The 21,690-nt window shown below is 38.3% G+C and overlaps 1 pseudogene; it reads right to left on the bottom strand.

Annotated features, from left to right (window-relative positions):
* Positions 1–6,273: 6,273 nt before the first annotated feature.
* On the bottom strand, positions 6,274–20,485 carry LOC124106583 (high affinity copper uptake protein 1-like; annotated as a pseudogene).
* Between the last annotated feature and the right edge of the window lie 1,205 nt (positions 20,486–21,690).

Here is a 21,690-nt window from a genome sequence, read left to right as displayed (position 1 = left end):
CAAGGAGCTAATGAACATTATGCTGAATTTGTAGATAGGCTTATTCAAACAGCTACCAGAGTTTTTGGGAATACAGAACAAGCAATGCCATTACTAAAACAACTGGCTTATGAGCAAGTGAATCATTGGTGCAGAGAAGTCATTAGACCATGGAAACATGAAGATTTAAACACACATATTAAATTATGTAGAGACATTAGTGAACAAGGGCAAGTCGTGGCAGCTGCAGTACAACAGGTTTTAGATGCCAGGCCAAAAACATGCTACAATTGTGAACAATAGGACATTTTAAAGGAATTGCCCCATAGGAATAGGGTTTAACAAAACTAGGTATCAAAGGAGTAGAATACCGGGTATTTGTCCATGATGCTGTAGAGGGAGACATTGGGCTAATGGTTCTCAAACCACCATAGAGAGTCTCCATTATCAAAAAACAAACAAGGACTAGGTGTTTATCCATGATATTGTGGAGAAAGGCATCGGGCTCTGTTGCCAAAAAATGGACAGGGGGGTCCAATGCTCTGGGGCCCATGACCACAAATATACGGAGCACTGGAGGAACCCAGAAACCCCATCAGGGTAGTGCCCAGGACAAATTGTCCATTAAATCCCTCACTAGACAAACCAGAGGAAGAACAGGATAGGACATCTGCCCCTCCGCCAGAGCAGTACTAACTCCAGAGATGGGAGTTCAAATCATTCCCACAGGGGTGAAAGGACCTCTTCCCAAAAGTAGGCTTATTATTGGGATGCAGTTCTTCTACTCTAAAAGGACTTATGATAAGTCCTGGGGTAATTGATCCCGATTATGAAGGTGAAATAAAAATTATAGCCAGTTCTCCAAAGGGTATATCAGTAATTTCACCAGGAGATAGAATAGTACAGTTACTAATAATACCCAGCCTACATGATAAATTTTCCAGTCATACTGTAGAAAGAGGTTCCAAGGGATTAGGCTCCACAGGTGTAGATTGGGCTATGCTGTCTTTAAATTTAGATTCTCACCCCATGCTAAAACTTAATATTCAAGGACATGAATTTAAGGGGATACTGGATACAGGTGCAGACCTTAGCATCATCTATTGTCAATAATGGCCAAAACATTGGCTATTACAACAAGCCACTCAAACACTTCGAGGCCTAGGAGTGGTGATTAATCCCCATAGAAGTGCAATGGTATTAGATTGGAAGGATCCTGAAGGATGTGAAGGAACTATACAACCATATGTATTGGATCATCTTCCCATAAATTTATGGAGACCAGATGTCCTAGATCAATTAGATTTGACATTAACAAATAACGTCAATCAAAATGCACCAACTATTATGGCTAGACAAGGTTTTAGGAAAGGAAAAAGATTAGAAAAACAAGAACAAGGTATAGCAGCACCAGTAAAAATAGATCAAAGAATGGACAGACATGGGTTGGATTTTCAGAAGGGGCCATTGAGACAATAAAAATTACTTGGAAATCAGAAAGACCAATATGGGTTCCCCAGTGGCCCCTGACTAAAGAAAAGATACAAGCAGCCCATGACCTGGTCAAACAACAATTAGTGGAAGGGCATATACAACCTTCTGTATCTCCCCATAATACTCCAATTTTGTCATTAAAAAGAAATCTGGTAAATGGAGATTATTGCAAGATTTAAGAGCCATTAATAATGAGATGGTTATTATGGAACCTGCTCAATTGGGGATTCCTCAATTGCCTGCTTTGCCAAAAACCTGGTATGTTTTAGTTATAGATATTAAAGATTGTTTTTTTTTTCAATTCCAATTCATCCTGAGGATAGTCCATGTTTTGCATTTACTATCCCTGCACTGAATCATGAAGGTCCTGATCAGAGATATGAATGGAAAGTACTCCCTCAACGGATGGCTAACAGCCCAACTATGTGTCAACTTTATGTTAATAAAGTAATCCAGCCACTTAGAAATCAAAATTCTGAACTACAAATATTTCACTACATGGATGATGTATTATTAGCACACAAAGATAAAAACACATTGCTAGAATGTTATGCCATACTTACAAACTTATTAAAAAATTATAATCTAGAGATAGCAATAGATAAAGTACAATTAAATTTTCCAATTAATTATTTAGGAGTTCTATTATCCTCAACTATGGTCCATCCACCAAAAATTCAAATACGAGTAGATCAACTCAAATCACTTAACGACTTTCAAAAGTTATTAGGAGACATAAATTGGATAAGGCCAATTCATCTAGGCATATCAACAGGAGAGTTGGGACCTTTATTTGATATCCTAAAAAAATCCATCAGATCCAAATTCACCCCGAATGTTAACGCCTGAAGCAAGAAAGGCATTAAAAATCATTGAAACATATATGGAAAATATGCATTTGGATAGAATTGATATGTTTGCCTTTATTATTTATTGTACTACCAACAAAAATATTCCTACAGGAGTATTTTGGCAAGAAGGTCCATTATTATGGATACATTTATCTTATTCTCCTAACACTATTCTTACTAGGAATCCTGAGGCTGTAGGACAATTAATACTCAAAGGAATAAAAGCAGCAAAGGGAGTGTTTGGAATTTCTCCTAATAAAATTATTACTCCATATACTATGAATCAAATTGATGAGTTAGTTAATGAGTTAAATACTTGGGCAATAATCATGTGCAAATCTAATGTTTCATTTGATAACCACTTACCATCTAATCCTTTATTATCTTTTTGGTCATTTCATCCTGTAATTTTTTCAAAAATGTCAAGAAAAACACCTATCATGAATGCTCCAAATATATTCAATGATGGGTCACATAATGGTACAGCAGCAATAGTTACACCTGATCAAACTTTTACATTTTTAATACTCAAACAATCAGCTCAAAAGGTAGAGCTTAAAGCAGTATTACAAGATTTGTGATGTTTAAAGATTCTGTATTTAATTTATTTTCCGATAGTCAGTATATAGTTAATGCTATAGTGTCCCTTGAAGATGCTGGTAGGATTTCCCCTTCCTCTACTGTTTTCTCTTTGCTTTCCACTATACAAGGTCTATTCTGGGACAGAAAAGATCCATTCTTTATAGGACATATCAGGGCACATACAGGATTGCCTGGAGCCCTTAGTTTGGGCAATGATTTAGCAGATAAAACTACACATGACATACATATTTTCTCTACACTAGAAGAAGTTACAAATTTTCATAAAAAGTTCCATGTCAATGCTAATACTTTACAAAAGCATTTTAAAATAACTAAGGAACAAGCTAGACAAATAATAAAACAATGTCAAAATTGTGTGACCTTTTTACCACAAGTTAATCTTGGAATCAATCCTAGAGGACTGATACCTAACCATATTTGGCAGATGGACATCACACACTTGCCAGAGTTTGGAAAATTAAAATATTTGCATGTTACAGTTGATATTTCTTCTGGATTTTTGATGGGCTCCCTTCATGGCAGAGAAAAAACTAAAGATATTATAGCTCATTGCTTACAAAATTTTTCCACTGTGGGCATTCCAAAATAGTTAAAAACAGATAATGCCCCTGGTTATACTTCTACCTCTTTTAAACAATTTTGCTCATCATTTGGCATTACTCATATAACAGGAATCCCATACAATCCACAGGGACAAGGCATAGTTGAAAGAGCTCTTCAAACTATTAAAATGTATTTATTAAAGCAAAAAGAGGGAATTTTGAAGGGGTATATATTCCCCAAAGATAAACTTAAAATAACCCTTTTTACTGTAAACTTTTAAAATTTGGATTCATCAGGACTTAGTGCTGCGGAAAGGCATATGTGTCCAAAAAATGTACATAAGCCCAAGGTACTTTGGAAGAATATTCTAAGAGGACAATGGAAAGGTCCTTACCCAGTAATTGTCTGGAGTCGGGGGTCTGTTTGTGTGTTTCCACAGGGAGAACAGCAGCTGATTTGGATTCCAGAGAGATTAACTAAAGCGATTTCTACAGACCAAAAAAAAAGATGATTTGGCTCAAATCCATAACAGCTGATATCCAAAACTCCAGTTTGGCTATCCTTACATCTGCGACAGAACCAGGATGCTTTTTTCAATATCTATTTTATTATTACTCTTTCCCACATCATGAAGTTCTATTTTGTTTTTTGAGCTCATACAGACCTAGGTTAATGTTTTGCTGATCAGTTCATTTTTTGACTATAGAGTTTTTAAACATTGCAATGGAGATTTCACCTGTAAAATGTTATAAGGCCTTTACTATTATGTTATGTGTTGTGTGTATTATATTATGTGTGCACACTTGTGTTTTATGTTGTATGTTTGTATGTATGTATGTATGTCCATATATCATATATGATGAGCGCTCATGAAAAAATGGATCCAAATATTTCTTTTATTCACGTGATTTAAATGGTTTAATTTAAATTGGGTAAACAGATGTTGAGGATTGTTTTAATATGTGAACAAAAAAGGACATTAACAGATCTGTTTGTTTACTTTCACCTTTCCTTTTCATTATATTTAATAATTCTGTTCAAGATAATGTAAAATTGTTCAGAAAATTGTTTTCTTTTAGTTCCTTCTGGAATGTTACATAATTTTTTCTTTAGCCATTATTGCCAGAATTCCTATCTTCATCCCAGTGCCTGTGAAGACAAAGATAAAACCAATCTACAGCTTCTGCAATAGCTATCACTGAACTGCTTGCAGAACTTGCCTGGACTGTGTATCACTTGTATGCATGGTGAACTCACTTGTATGCACTGTGAACTATTTGTTAGTGCAGCGACTTGTGGTAGTGTTGGGGTATTTTTGCTAATGGTGTCACTTGGTGGTACAAATTTTCCAAAAGGAGCCATCAATTGGCTTGGTGTATCTTCCTCCTTTCTGCTTGTCATGGTCGTTCAGCTAAAATTTGGGGGCCAACAGAGGTGAGGCAAAGAACCTCACCCCCCCTCCCCCACCGCTGGTACAAAAACCTATCCACAGGTGTGGCTGTATGCTGGACCAGTAGTCAATGATGGGTAAGATCCAATTGCAATGGTACCAATGTAAGACAGGAGGCTGACGCCTTGAGGTCAGCTCATCCGATAATGGGTAAGGACCATATGTACTATTGGACAACCTAAGGCAGGCACGGTCCCTAAGCCACATGCTTGTTGTTTAAACAGAGAGGGGGAGATGTTGAGAGACACAGCTAAAGGGGCCCCAGCAAACTTCCAGCAGCCAGCTGATGATTGGCTCATAGAGGCCCCAGCAAACTTCTAGCTGCCAACTGATTGGCTCCTCTGCAGTGATGCTCATTGGGCTGTTTCCCTGCCCTTTTAGACCACGGAGCTGCACATTGGGGGACTTTTTTTTGGGTTCTGCCCATGGGACCCAGCCAAGCAGCCTCAAGAGCAGGAGGAGTGGGGGAGGTTGAAAGGCTTGTGGGAAGCCAGTGGTGGCAGTTGGGCTCTGAGGGTTTTCCTGAGGAGCTGTGTGGTGCGGTGTGTGTGTTATAAAAATAATGTTCATTTCTTTTGATAAGTGGCTCCTGAATTGTGCCCAGCAGACTGCAGCACCAAGTCAAAGTAAAATGCCAATGGTTTCATTAAAAATATCTGTATCCATTTTCTCTAATTGATTGTCTTTTTTTTTAAACTGACAAGCTCATTCAAATCAAAATGTTAAGTGGGAACACATGTTGATGAGTTCACAGCCCAAGAATACACATTCTGCAAGCTCTAGGCCTATTTTACTCTCAATTCACCTCAAAAGTTACAAAGATTTTGTGCAACACACCACACCTAGAGAAGGCCCAATGTCATTCCCACCCGCTGAGTCCAAAGATTGAAGCTTACTTTCTAATATGATATTTGAGTCCTGGTTTAGTTGGTAAGTATCTCCCTCAGTTATCATTGCTGGCTGAAGTTAATCCCTATCCATCACTGACCCAGAATAACACCCACCAAATTCACATATTGTCTGTTAAAGAAAACCCAGAAGATTAAAAAAGGACAAAGATGAACAAGTCATTTACTAGAAAGCTACCTGGATTAGACAAGGATCTAGGGTGATGATGGGGGAGAAGACAGCTCATTGGAGGCTTCTCAAAAGGAATGAGAATCTCAGCTTATTAGAAAAAACAGTTCGGGAGATCACCATTTTATATTGGAGACTATAAACTAGACCTTTATTCAGCAGGTGTGTGTGTTTGTGTAAAGAGAAGCAAGAGGGATGATTGGAGCAGGAACCACATCTTCCAGTATTGAACCTCATTTCACTGCAATTGATAAGGCCACACCATGGAATTTGATGTTACTGGCAATGCTCTGTGTTGTCCGCTACCACTGCCTTCTTCCAGCTGAAGAGAAAGTATCCTGTTCCAGTCCCTGCTGCTACTGCAATGCAGAGAACCCATTGTAGGTCATGAAGATGAGCATGAGGAAGTAGCTGATGACCACCTGGATGATATGCAGCACTGTCTGCAGGAGGTGAGGGAAGCTCAGCATCTGCTGCCCAACAGTTTTGTATGTCTCCATAAGAATGGATCCATTTGGTCCCGGGAAAGGTATGGAATTGTATGAATGCTGACTTGTGACTTGCTCAGCAGACTCTCCCGGGCTATTTTGAGTCCTTCATAGAACATTTCTGGTAAAAACACTGCCACAAAAGCTCCAGCCATTTCTCTAGCTCTATTGGTCACCAAACCAGAAAACAGTTCCACATTCTTAAAGCCAAAGTAGAAGGTCATAGTTATAATCATCATGTTGCCGTCTCCTCCACCATGGGAGTGTGAAGCTGAGGTGGTTGGATGATGGTGAGTTGGTTGGCATGGCTCATATAGTTTATTCCCATATGAAGGGAATGGTCCAGGAAAATTTGAAAGTTAGCAGAAGAGTCTCTTGCCAGGTCCTGCCACAGGTGCCTTGCTCTCAGAGCCTGAGCTAATCACCCACTCAGGACTTCTCAGAAGCTCCTACTACTTCTGCCTGGCTTGACGTGTCCACCACTGTCACAGAGGCCATGGGTTCCCGCCCCTGTTTGGATGTTTAGCAGATGTCAATCAGTCTGTTGATTTCTTTTGAGTTTCAGAGGCACAGGAGACAATTACCTAGTTGTTAAGAACTTACTATCAGTAGCTTCCTGCAATTGACAGCTTGGATGGCAGATCCTATTATATATATAGTAGTGTTATGGGTTGATTTGAAAATTAAGTCAGGCAGACCCCATTCTTCTCAGACATCTCACCCTGCACAGAATTGGCCCCTCTTTCCTCATGAGCTTATTTGCATAAAAGCTGACACCCCCACCCACTTGTACCCTGATCACAGCATCTTTAAACTTTGAAGCTAATGCAAGATTGCTTCCTGAGTATGTATAAAAGGTGTAAATTTCCGAGAAATGTGTCTTATGATTGTACTTGTCTTCCCTGCTGCAACCTTTTTTGGTTTTTCTGTTTTTTAAACTCTTCCCCATCAATTGTCAGTGTCTTGAGATGCTAATCTTTGCTTTTTTCTCTCCTTTGGCCTGGGACAGGAAAAAATCTTTTATCTTTACTTCAAAAGACCCAGAGTTTCATTTTGAATTTTGGAATAGAGCCTTAATAGTGTTTCAGGATGTAGGCTCTGGAGTGTCCCATGATTGCTGTGTCACTGTGTACTTTTCCACTCTATTGGATTCTTTTAATGCAGGAAAGATCCTGGTGGCTGTCAGTGGGAACAGGAACTTTGCCTGTGAATTTCCCATGGGTGATCTCTGGTATAACAGTATTCCCCTGGCCAATGTTGGTCTCTAATGCACAATTGTAAAGAGTCTCAGGTTGTTCTAGTTTGCACCACCCTAGGTTGTGAATAGCTTGTGTTGATTTACAATGCTAAGTCCAAAGCAAGGTCCCCAAAATATCCAAACAATTCTCCATCATTTGGCAGTTTAGATCATGGTTTAGACTCTGCACCTGTTAAAGCTGTTATGAGGTCCTTTCTGCTGTGTAGCCTCAGGCAATTTCCTGCTGGGTCTCTATGTTACTGAATATTCAGGCAGCATCTCTCTAGTAGGCCTTGTGATCCCATTCTTGCAGGTCATGGAGACTGTCCCTAGTATTTCCTATAGTACTTTCCCACTGTGTTCTTGGTTGGAAATCTGATGAGTCTGCCTTGCTTTTGTAAGAGCCAAAGCTGCCACTTTGTTGACTCTGTCAGAGTTGAGTAAGCAAACAGACACTGCCCAGAACTTTTAGCCCTTGCTTGGGTCACAGAGTCTGAGCAGGAATAGACACACACTTCCCTGGTTCAAGTCCCTTCCAGCCAACTCTGTTCTTCTTGTTGATGGTTTTGCAGGAAAGGAAGGGAGTTTCTGTGATTTAGAGTATTAAAGGTCCTTCTAGAAATTCTGCCTGTATTTTTAAGAGTTCTCTTTGCAAGGGAATTTCCTCTGATTTAATTTGTAGCTGCCTGGATTTGGGAAGATACTGAACTGATTTAAGAAGGTGACTAGTTGGGTGAGGGAGCCACAAAATGGCTGTGAATCCCCGGCTTAGTTTTCTTTTCACAATTTTTTTAAGGCTGTTGTGGGTTTTTTGTTTGTTTGTTTTGATATTGGGGCTTGAACTCAGGGGCACTGGACCACTTCACAACATCCCCAGCACTATTTTTTATTTTATTTAGGGATAGGGTCTCACTGAGTTGCTTAATGCCTAACTTTTGCTGAAGCTGGCTTTGAACTCATGATCCTCCTGCCTCATCCTCCCGAGTTGTTGAGATTATAGGCAATTAGAGACATAAGCCACCACACCTGCTTGTTTGTGCATCTTAAACATCTTAAAGGAGTTTTCTGTTTCTTTTGTGCTTAAAATTTTGTCTTTGTACACCATTTTTAAGTGGGAAAGCTTTGATGCCTCTCCCCCCTTCTCATTCACCATTTTTTGGTGGCTTAGGGTACCCTGTGCTCATTTTCTATTCTGGTAATCTATTTTCCAGTCTCTTCAGTTTTCAAACTATTGATATAGAATTTTAGATGATTTATTTTATCACCCACTTCTCAAGTCTGTTTTTCATTCACTGTGTCCTTTCTGTGTTTTGAAGAGACTGCTCCTAGTCATTTTTTTTTGTACTGGGGATTGACCTCAGGTGCCCTCAAACACTGAGCCAAATCCCCAGACCTACTTTGTATTTTATTTAGAGACACGGTCTCACTGAGTTGCTTTGGGCCTTGCAGTTGCTGAGGCTGGCTTTGAACTTGCCATTCTCATGCCTCAGCCTCCCAAGCTGCTGGAATTACAGGAGTGCCCTACCATGCCTGGCCCAGTCTATGTCTTTTAATTAGGAAATTAAGACCATTACATTCAGAGATATTGTAGAGATAATATTAATTTTTTTCATTTTGATTTGTTTCTAATGTTTAGTTAAATTTTAATTCTCTCACATTTTTAGTTTTCTTTTTTTTTCCTTTTTTAAAATTGGTTGTTCAAAACATTACAAAGCTCTTGACATATCATATTTCATACATTTGATTCAAGTGGGTTTTTAACTCCCAATTTTACCCCAAATACAGATTGCAGAATCACGTCGTTACACATCCACATTTTTACTTAATGCCCTATTAGTAACTGTTGTATTCTGCTACCTTTCCTATCCTCTACCATCCCCCCTCCCCTCCCCTCCCATCTTCTCTCTTTACCCCATCTACTGTAATTCATTTCTTTCCTTGTTTATTTTCCCATTCCCCTCACAACCTCTTATATGTAATTTTGTATAACCATGCGGGTCTCCCTCCAATTCCATGCAATTTCCCTTTTCTCTCCCTTTCCCTCCCACCTCATGTATCTGTTTAATGTTAATCTTTTCTTCCTGCTCTTCCTTCTTTGTTCTTAGTTGCTCTCATTATATCAAAGAAGACATTTGGCATTTGTTTTTTAGGGATTGGCTAGCTTCACTAAGCATAATCTGCTCTAGTGCCATCCATTTCCCTGCAAATTCCATGATTTTGTCATTTTTTTAGTGCTGCATAATACTCTATTGTGTATAAAATGTGCCACATTTTTTTTATCCATTCGTCTATTGAAGGGCATCTGGGTTGGTTCAACAGTCTAGCAATTGTGAATTGTGCTGCTATGAACATCGATGTAGCAGTATCCCTGTAATACGCTCTTTTAAGGTCTTCAGGGAATAGTCCGAGAAGGGTAATAGATGGGTCAAATGGTGGTTCCATTACAAGCTTTCCCAGAAATCTCCATACTGCTTTCCAAATTGGACGCACCAGTTTGCAGTCCCACCAGCAATGTACAAGAGTACCCTTTTCCCCACATCCTCGCCAGCACTTGTTGTTGTTTGACTTCATAATGGCTGCCAATCTTACTGGAGTGAGATGGTATCTTAGAGTGGTTTTGATTTGCATTTCTCTGACAGCTAGAGATGGTGAGCATTTTTTCATGTACTTGTTGATTGATTGTATGTCCTCCTCTGAGAAGTGTCTGTTCAGGTCTTTGGCCCATTTGTTGATTGGGTTATTTGTTTTCTTATTGTTTAATTTTTTGAGTTCTTTGTATACTCTGGATATTAGGGCTCTATCTGAAGTGTGAGGAGTAAAAATTTGTTCCCATGATGTAGGCTCCCTATTTACCTCTTTTATTGTTTCTCTTGCTGAGAGAAAACTTTTCAGTTTAAGTAAGTCCCATTTATTGATTTTTGTTATCAACTTTTGTGCTATGGGTGTCCTATTAAGGAATTTGGAGCCCGACCCTACAATATGTAGATCGGAGCCAACTTTTTCTTCTATCAGACACAGAGTCTCTGATTTGATATCTAGCTCCTTGATCCACTTTGAGTTAACTTTTGTGCATGGCGAGAGGAGGGGATTCAGTTTCATTTTGTTGCATATGGATTTCCAGTTTTCCCAGCACCATTTGTTGAAGATGCTATCCTCCCTCCATTGCATGCTTTTAGCTCCTTTATCAAATATAAGATAGTTGTAGCTTTGTGGATTGGTTTCTGTGTCCTCTATTCTGTACCATTGGTCCACACGCCTGTTTTGGTACCAGTACCATGCTGTTTTTGTTACTATTGCTCTGTACTATAGTTTTAAGTCTGGCATCGCTTTACCGCCTGATTCGCACTTCCTGCTTAGAATTGCTTTTGCTATTCTGGGTCTTTTATTTTTCCATATGAATTTCATGATTGCTTTATCCATTTCTATAAGAAATGCTGTTGGGATTTTGATTGGCATTGCATTAAACCTATAGAGAACTTTTGGTAATATCGCCATTTTGATGATGTTAGTTCTGCCTATCCATGAACAGGGTATATTTTTCCATCTTCTAAGATCTTCTTCTATTTCTCTCTTTAGGGTTCTGTAGTTTTCATTGTACAAATATTTCACCTCTTTTGTTAGGTTGATTCCCAAGTATTTTATTTATTTATTTATTTATTTATTTGTTTGTTTGTTTGTTTGTTTGTTTGAGGATATTGTGAATGTAGTGTTTTTCCTCATTTCCATTTCAGAAGTTTTGTCGCTGATATACAGAAATGCCTTTGATTTATGCATGTTGATTTTATATCCTGCCACTGTGCTGAATTCATTTATTAGTTCTAGTAGTTTTTTTGTAGACCCTTTTGGGTTTTCTAGGTATAGAATCATGTGATCTGCAAATAGTGATAATTTAAGTTCTTCCTTTCCTATTTTTATGCCTTTAATTTATTTCGTCTGTCTAATTGCTCTGGCCAGTGTTTTGAGAACTATATTGAATAGAAGTGGTGATAGAGGGCATCCCTGTCTTGTTCCAGATTTTAGGGGGAATGCCTTCAATTTTTCTCCATTCAGAATGATGCTAGCCTGAGGCTTAGCATAGATAGCTTTTACAATGTCGAGGTAAGTTCCTGTTATCCCTAGTTTTTCTAATGTTTTGAACATAAAGGGATGCTGTACTTTGTCGAATGCTTTTTCTGCGTCTATTGAGATAATCATATGGTTCTTATTTTTAAGTCTATTGATGTGGTGAATAACATTTATTGATTTCCGTATATTGAACCAGCTTTGCATCCCAGGGATGAATCCTACTTGATCATGGTGCACAATTTTTTTGATGTGCCTTTGTATCCGATTCGCCAGAATTTTATTGAGGATTTTTGCATCTAGGTTCATCAGAGATATTGGTCTGTAGTTTTCTTTCTTTGAGGTGTCTTTGTCTGGTTTCGGAATCAGGGTGATGTTGGCCTCATAGAATGAATTTGGCAGAGCTCCTTCTTTTTCTATTTCCTGAAATAACTTGAAAAGTATTGGTATTAATTCTTCCTTAAAGGTTTTGTAAAACTTCACTGTATACCCATCCGGTCCTGGGCTTTTCTTGGTTGGAAGTCTTTTGATTGCTTCTTCTATTTCATCTATTGTTATTGGTCTGTTTAAGTTGTGAGTATCCTCCTGACTCAGTCTGGGCAAATCAGACGACTTAAGGAATTTATCGATGTCTTCACTATCTTCTATTTTATTGGAATATAGGTTTTCAAAATAATTTCTAATTGTCTTCTGTATTTCTGTAGTGTCTGTTGTGATATTGCCTTTTTCATCCCGTGTGTTAGTGATTTGAGTTCTCTCTCTTCTTCTCTTCATTAGCATGGCTAAGGTCTGTCGATCTTATTTATTTTTTGGAAGAACCACCTTTTAGTTTTGTTAATTTTTTCAATAGTTTCTTTTGTTTCAATTTCGTTGATTTCTGCTCTGATTTTAATTATTTCTTGCCTTCTGCTACATTTGCTGTTGTTTTGCTCTTCCTTTTCTAGGGCTTTGAGATGAAGTGTGAGCTCATTTATTTGTTGGTTTTTCCTTTTTTTGAGGAATGACCTCCAGGCTATGAATTTCCCTCTTAAAACTGCTTTCATTGTGTCCCATAGATTCCAATATGTTGTGTCTGTATTTTCATTTATCTCTAAGAATTTTTTGATTTCCTCCTTTATGTCTTCTGTAACCCATTGAACATATTGTTCATTTTCCATGTGATGTAGGATTTTTCCTTCCTTCTTTTATCATTGATTTCCAGTTTCATTCCATTATGATCAGATAAAATGCATGGTATTATCTCCACCCCTTTATATTTACTGAGGGTTGCCCTATGGCATAATATGTGGTCTATTTTTGAGAAGGATCCATGTGCTGCTGAGAAAAAAGTATATCCACTTGATGATGGTTGATATATTCTATATATGTCAGTTAAGTCTAGGTTGTTGATTGTGATATTGAGTTCTATAATTTCTTTATTCAATGTTTGTTTGGAGGATCTGTCCAATGGTGAGAGAGGTGTGTTGAAGTCACCCATAATTATTGTGTTGTGGTCTATTAGACTCTTGAACTTGAGGAGAATTTATTTTATGAACGTCGCAGCACCATTATTTGGTGCATAAATATTGATAATTGTTATGTCTTGTTGGTGAATGGTTCCTTTTAACAGTATATAATGTCCTTCCTTATCCCTTTTGATTAACTTAGTCTTGAAGTCGATTTTATTCGATATGAGGATGGCCACCCCTGCTTGCTTACAAGGACCATGTGCGTGGTATATTTTTTCCCAACCTTTCACGTTCAGCCTGTGTATGTCTTTTGCAATCAGATGTGTCTCCTGGAGGCAGCATATTGTTGGATTTGTTTTTTTAATCCATGATACCAGCCTATGTCGCTTTATTGGAGAGTTTAAGCCATTAACGTTTAGATTTACTATTGATATATGGTTTGTACTTCCAGCCATGTTTGATTATTTATCTTCTTCTTTTTTTTTTTAATTTAATTTAGTTTGTTTCTCCATGGTTAGCTTTCCCCCTGCCCTCTGTTTTTATAGAGGCACTTGCCACTGATGGTTTTGGTTATTGTTTTTCATTTCTTCTTCGTGTAGTGTTTTGCTCAAGATGCTTTGCAATGCTGGTTTTCTGGCTGCAAAGTCTTTTAGCTTTTGTTTATCATGAAAGATTTTTATTTCGTTGTCGTACCTGAAGCTTAATTTTGCTGGATACAGAATTCTTGGTTGGCATCCATTGTCTTTCAGTGTTTGAAATACGTTGTTCCAGGATCTTCTCCCTTTCAGCATCTGTGATGAAAAATCCGTTGTTAACCTTATTGGTTTACCCCTGAATGTAATCTGCCTCCTTTCTCTTGTAGCTTTTAATATTTTCTCTTTGTTCTGTATATTGGATATCTTCATAACAATGTGTCTTGGCGTTGGTCTACTGTGATTTTGTGTGCTCGGTGTCCTGTATGCATCTACAATTTGTATATCCGTTTCCTTTTTTATTTCTGGAAAGTTTTCTGTAATTATTTCTTTCAGGAGGTTACTCATTCCCTTGGTTTGAATCTCTGTACCTTCTTCTATCCCAATGACTCGTAGGTTTGGTTTTTTAATGTTATCCCATATCTCTTGGATGTTTTTCTCGTGATTTTTTAACCAGCCTTTCTGAGTTGGCTAGACTCTTTTCAGATGATATATTTTGTCTTCTTTATGTGACGTTCTGGCTTCTACTTGCTCCACTCTGTTAGTGATACTCTCAATTGAGTTTTTAATTTGGTTTATCATTTCCTTCATTTTTAGAATTATTGTTTGATTTTTTTTTAAATAATCTGTATCTCCTGATAAAGATGCTTAACTTCTTTTATCTGTTTATGTAATTCATTTTCAAAGTGTTCTTTCACTGTTTGGATTTGCTGTCTCATATCCTCTTTAAGGTTCCATTCCATCTGTCTAAGTTATTCCTTGAGTTCTTTATATGACCATTTTTCTGATGATTCTAGGTCCTCCTGAATATTTAGGCTGTCCTTCATTGTTTGTACCCCCTTTCTTCCTTGCTCATGTTACTTCTTGTTCTGTTTGACTGCTAAGTTACTGTTTACTCTTATAAAATTATTTGATTCTTGGGAGGAAAGATATTAGAAGGGAAGGGAAGAAGTCACTAAAGAGAATGAGAGTAGGCAGGTAGAATTCAAGGAAGGGTGAATAAGAAAATTGAAAAGACATGAAAAGACAAAAGAAACAAAAACAAAACACACACAAAAAAGTTGGAAAATAAAGAAAGAAATAAAAGAAAAAAATTTTTTTACAAAAATAATAATGATAATAAAAATAATGAAAATGAAAATTAAAAAAATTATAATAATAATAAAAATAAAAATAAATTAAAAATAATTAGAAACATTAAAAAAGTTAAAGAACAAGAACAACAAAAAAGTTGAAAATGAAAGAAAAAAAAGAAAAAGAAAAAAGATAATAATAATAATAAAAATAAATGCAGTCATAGAGTTCGATTAATTTCTCTTCCAGCAGATGGAGCTGTGCCCACTGGGTCAAGCTTCTCCTCTCACTAGGTGGGAAACAATCACTGTGTAGCAGCTCTTTCTCACAGTCTGGGCGGGTCTCCAATCCTGAGTGCCTAGGGCCTTCTCTTGTGTTTCCTCAAGCCAGACCGTGATCACCTGTGATGCTCACCACAATACTGGCTGCACGCCAGGTCTGCTGCTCCTGGGAGCCCTGTTGCGCTGGTTTCAATGCAGTTATCTCCTCCACCTGTGATGTAAGTTCTCTGCCAAGGTGGAATCCCATGCAAATGGTGACTGTTCGTTCCCTTTGCCGGGTGACCAATGCAATGGGTGGGTCCTGACTGTCTCTGCCAATCCCCGTTTCAGTCCTGTGGCCACTGCCTATGAAGGCTTGGTTGGTTTTTACCTCTGAAAGTTCATAAGGGCCAACCAGTTATTTCAGCGGGATCGTTAGTGCTGAGTCACGAGAAGCAGGCGAACCGGAGCTTGAATGCAGCCGATCCGGGCTTGGTGTGTGTGTTCTGAGGGGCCCAGACTGTACACCCGAGATCCACGTCAGCTCAGCATTGCCTAGTGACCCTGAGCAAACAGCATTTATACAGTTTACAGCTCCCTATGCCCACGCAGTTGAAGAGGTCAGAGACTTGATCTCTCCCCGCCCGCTGCCATGTTAGATCTCCTCAATGATATTCATGTTGCCCTTACAGCTTCCTGGCATAAGCAAGTTCTTGGGATTATACAAGCTGCTGCTTCTGTTTCCAGTCCAGATTTCTAGAAATTAAACCCTGTCGCCGTCACCTCTTCCCCGGGGCCACGCTGGGGGACGCTGGGCTCGTCCGCGACTGTAGCTGTGCCACCGCTCAGTGCCCGGCCCCCGGGACCCAAGCGGTTGCCGCCGCGGTTCTCCGGCCTCCTCCTCTGGAGCACGGGTCCCCTCGCAGGGGGATGCAGAACGACCCCAGAGCAGGCTCTGCCCGAGGGTGCAGCGGCGAACAGGTGACCCAGGCGCTCAAGGATGCGGTCCAGCCTTTGGAGGACAGGGCTCGGCACGCAGCCCAGCTCCAACCTCTAGGTGTGGCTGCCGGACAATGTAGACATAGCCATCAAGACAGCTAGCAGAGAGCAAATGGCGGCTCCTGTGGAGTGGATTTTCGGCACAGAAACCGCAGCCCAGCCTACAATCCCAATCCACAAACTCTCCCTGTATAAAAAATATTCAAAAAAAAAAAATAAATAAAGGCGGGGCGCACTGAGCTTTCTTTGCCTCGGGTACTTACAATCCACTGCTGATTACACATTCACCTTCTCTGCCTGGAGCAAAGCGAAAGAGGAAGCAGATGGGAGCAAAGCACCCGGGGCTCTGGGCGGCAAAGCGTCCGGGAGCCAAGCGTCTCTTTTTTGATCTCTTTGTTCTTCCTGCTGCTTGACAAAGTGGTCCGGTACAGATTAATGGTGAAAGGAGCTCTTACACGCTGCGCGAAATCTTGATTAAAGCCGCTGCTCTGAGCACCACGCTCAGCACTTCAGCAACCCCCGTGCGCAGCAGCCATCTTCTCACATTTTTACTTTTCTAATGAGATTCATCTCTTGTTCTGACAGTTTGACAGTTCTTAAAAAATTTCTTTAGTGTGTAATTTTTTTCTTATAATGTTGTGTAATTATGGATTAGTCATCATAAATTCTTTTAGTGGTTATTTTTAAAGGTTTTTATTTCACTAATTCTGAAGAATGACTTTACTCTATATAGCTAACTTTGTATTTATTTTCTTTCAGGACTTCATATAAATGCTGCAATCACTCTTGGATTTAGAATCTGTACTGAAAAGTCTGTGACAATTCTTGAGAGTTGATTTTCTAGCAGAAAAGTACAGCTGCTTATATAACAATGACTGAAAACTGTTTCTTCTCTGTTTAGGAAGGTTGTCTTCTTTTAACTGATCCTGCATCTTTAGGAGGACATACATGTATGTTGAGGAAAGAAGGTCACATCTGCCTAAGCAAAGCCAAATTATTCCTGGAGTTCAATGCGATTACAGGTGTTATAAACTGATCACTCTTACATTCAATCAGTGATAATTTTCATTGACTTAATTTGAAATGTGAATTGCACAGTTCTCATGAGGCTTTTTCAGTTTCATCCTTGTCCTGCTGTACCTGGATTTTCATGTCCTTTCTAAAGTTTGGAAATTTTTCTGATATTATTTTACTGAAAAGTTTGTAAATGTTTTTAGTTTGTATTTCAGTACATTTTTTATATCAATGATTTTTTAAAAAATTTAGTCTTTTAATTTTCCATCATTCCTGAATATTCTGATCATGTATTTTACAAATCTTTTCATTTTCTCCTGTGCTTTCAAGATCATACCCTGTGTTTAAGCCCTGAAATTCTGTCTTCTATATGGCTAAATCTACAAGTCATGCTTTCTACAAAATTTTTAATTTCCTTATGAACCCATTTATTTCTAGGATTTTTATTTTATTCTTTCTCAGAGTCTCTCTTTTGGTGAAGGCACTCCCCCTCCCCATTGTCTTGACAATGAGAATAAGTGACAATAAGTGTGGCAAAGCCATGCTGGTGGGAAACCGAAACCATGAGACCCTTTTTTTATGTAATTGGGACTTTTCATTTTCATTCTCATGTTCCTGAAAGGAAGCATGAGCATGCTTAATGCCAAGCCAAATTTAATTTCAGATGGGTAGAACATAACAGATAGTTCATGCCTTGAAGGCTGTTCTACCACCCCTCAGCATATCAAGGACAAAATATAAGGCTGCTCTTCTATCTTGGGACATTGAGGACAAATCTGATAATGGACAACAACAATCATTCTCTGAAAGCTCATGAGAATTTTAGGCACCACTATGATTATATCAACTAAGAACCCAAGTGCATATCTCCAACCTCTTAGGAAAGCATAATCCATTATGCTTATTGCACAAAGCCCACCATATGTAATTTTATTTTATTAAGGGAAAGTTATGTTATACTTTAGGAAAGTTAAGACATATAAAGATACATTCTTCTCTTTTCTATAAATTATCTTTTACTTGACATAGTAACTTTTGATGAGCATCATTAATATTGGCAGTAAGTGGACTGATGTTCAGAACTTGCCTTTCAGTGAGAGAAATTACAAGGACATAAGAACTAGTGCACCTTAACTAAGAAACGATGAAACTCTTTAAGAAAGCAGCTCAACCAGTTTTATGAGAATTAATTTAGGAAGTAATCAAAGTAGCTTTATTAGACATACTTTTAGAATAATGTTAGAAATATTATTTTATTTTGATTCTGTTATAGTTAAAGCAATGTCCTGGGGTTTCATCAATTGACTTCCAGACCACTCACGTATAATTGAATCAAGCCTTTAATGAAGCACACCCATGGTGACTGACCAGGGACATAAAGTCTGTTTCCTGATCAGCCCCAAATAATTGTAAGGGTGCTACTTTTAAGCCTGAAAACCACATTGCATTGGGGTTTAGCCAATGCAAGCAAGCCAAGTTACAGAAGTGGGAGAGTGCAGTTAGGTGGCAGGACACTTAGCCAATCACAATTTGCTCAGCTACCCCAATTACATAAATGGAGCCTCATTACCCTAGTTACAGAAGCAAAGCCCCTTTAGATAGTTCCATTTTCTTCAGGGTTTCTATAACAAAAGGAAACAAACAAACAACAACAACAACAACAACAACAACAACAACAACAAAAAACCCTCAAAACCAAACTTGCCCCCATCTTGACCTTTCTATTTGTCATGGCTGTTTTACAAATATGGAATTACTAAACAAAATGGAGTCACTTTGGCTTGACTATCACATTCCCCACTAGTTTTAGCAGGCTAGATATCAATTCTGCACATTATATATATTTTTTAACTTCTCTAAAGGACCATACTGAGCTTGCAAGACTATAAATCAGACTTCAACTACACTCTGTGTACATGGTTTAGGAGGGTTTTTAAGAGACCTAAAGTAATCCCAATCAGGAGATTGGGGCCCAACTATAGCTGAGATGATGGTAGTCAATCAAGAGGACCATGAGAGTAAAAGCTTCCAGTTTGGAAATTGACATTTCTAGTGCACCTAAGTTTATATTTATTTTCAGAGTTTGTGATAAGAGTTGTAGTTCCTATAGCAGTAGATCTAGCTATTCCCAAGCCAGCTAGGAGAGGAACTAAAATTGGGCAGCCCATTTTTGTTGAAAAATCAGTGGGTCCTGGCCTTCTAATAAGTCCAGGCATTCTCTTTCTTCTACTCCATTAAAATAGTACATTTGAGGAAAAAGATGGTTTGTGATACATAGTTCAGAGTTATTGTCAGCTTGGAGATTTAGGCAAGGAGTTAGATTATACAAGCAGGCAAACTGAGCTCCTTTGGGAGGAATAAGAAAGCATGGCTCAGTGGTTGATTGAAGTGGGACCCAGGAAGCACAATTTTTGGAGAATGGGGAGTTGTCCCATTTGTAAGTTGGGCTGTGGAAGCAAGTGTCTCTTTCTTGGAGATTACCCAGGTGATCTTGGGGGTAGTTCCCCAAATACATCTTCCCAAGCTAGACATATTGGTGAACATCTATACTGACTGTAATTTTTCCCTCTAATATTAGGGACCTCCTACTACTGTAAGGAAAAAAAAAGATGATGATCATTCTTTCTACTTTGACTGATAGGGGGTGATGTGCGGTGGGACAAGCAGTTTGAATTCCCTTTTTAGAAATTGAGTGGGTGAAGGGGTTCCTGGAAAAAATCTGGTTCAGGAAGAACAGGTTGTAAATTCACCTGGGGGTAGGCACTTTTATAAGAGAAACAAAAGACATGAGTAATGAAATAAGATTAATACAAAATAGCAGTTATAGCATCTGGAGCCTGTCCATGAATATCATGATAGAAATTAATAATTGTTTACCAGGAGGTCGAAGGCCTGACAAATTGTCCACATAACAAGGCCTTACAAAGTCTAATAAGGCTCCTTTTAGGGAACATAAATCTTTAACATTGTCAGAGTTATCAGGAATGTAAACACAATATTTAGTTAAGTTAGTTAATGTCATCTGATTTTTGTAAAATATCTTTGTTGGTATAACTTCTGTGTTTAGTAAAGATCCCTTTGTTACTTAGAGCTAGATAGTTATACTAGCAAACACTGATTAAGTTTACCTATGTAGGAGGTTAGGAAGATCTGAAGGCCAAAACTGACTAAAAACTTCTGGCTCTGGCAGTTTTTGTTGATAGTTACCAGGCATTGTTGCCTAAGAATCTCTCTTCTGTTGCCTCCATTCTTACTTATTGGGGTGTGTTAACACAAGTGCACTTCTTAAATTACATTAAAATATCTGTTGTTTCTTTTTGAAAGCCTAGGAATGACTGTGCTTTGGTTTTAACTATTTTTGCTAGATGTTTAAGTTCAAGCTGATCAAACTGAACTTGCTCTTATCTATTGGTAAGAGTCAGCTGAGTTTTCTTGGTGGACACTCTTGGGGAATTCTTGAGCACAATTTTAGCTCTGCTAATGCCATTTATGTTAGGATGGGTCATTTGCTGACAATATGGCTTCCTTTGGAAGTTTCCCCCTTTCAATGATGCTCCCCTTTTTGCAGTATGAGCACTCATTGGCTTTCTATTCTCCAGTGGTCTCATTAATCTCCCTATTGGGAGGTTATGTGGCCTGGAATTACAAAGCTCTTTCCCTTTTCCTGGGTTCAGGGTGACTCAGAGAGCAAGAGCCAAATATTGGTTGTCTTGGCCCCTTTATTTTAACCTAAATTTTAAGCCTTGGCCTTAACCATCCAGCAAGACAGTCTTATCAGTCTTAAACTAAGAGTAGTGGGCTTTAACTTTAAAGTTCATAACTCTACAGTTAATAACTAATTTCTAGTTATACATAATATACTACCTTAATTTAATTTATTTTTTTATGTGATATTGAGGATTTAACCCAGTGTCTCATACATGTAAGACAAGCCCTTTACTTCTGAGCCATAATTCCAGCCCTTTTACAGTTAATTTAATCCCTTTTAATTAGTATCTGTCTATAGATGATGGCTTAATATATCAAATTAATTTAGGTTGTGTGTTCTTGAAGTATTATCTCTGCAAAACATTAACAGGCATCAGTTATAATGAATATACAAAGTGAAATTAACAATAGTAAAAACACTTAGCTTGTATATAATTTTGACTTGGCTGAGTTATACATTATATCTCCTATTTGAGATCACAGTAATCTTTTCAATAAAATTAATCTTTGAATATAACTTTAAATCAACCAAAATCTGTCCTACTTTGAAGTCATTCTGACATGCTGTAAGGTGGGAGGCAGAGCCTTAGCTGAGGTAAGGTGAGGCTCTTCACAAATCTTAGGTAAAATGTTCTAAAGCTGATCTTTGTCTCCTTTTCCAGATACAATTTTTTAAAGTTTAAATATATGGTTTCCTGAGTCTGTATGAAT

Source organism: Marmota monax, unplaced genomic scaffold (genome assembly GCF_021218885.2).
Source record: "Marmota monax isolate L192 unplaced genomic scaffold, Marmota_monax_Labrador192_F-V1.1 WCK01_AAM20220418_F8-fsc00260, whole genome shotgun sequence".
NCBI lineage: Eukaryota > Metazoa > Chordata > Mammalia > Rodentia > Sciuridae > Marmota > Marmota monax.
This window is presented reverse-complemented; position numbering and strand designations above follow the sequence as displayed.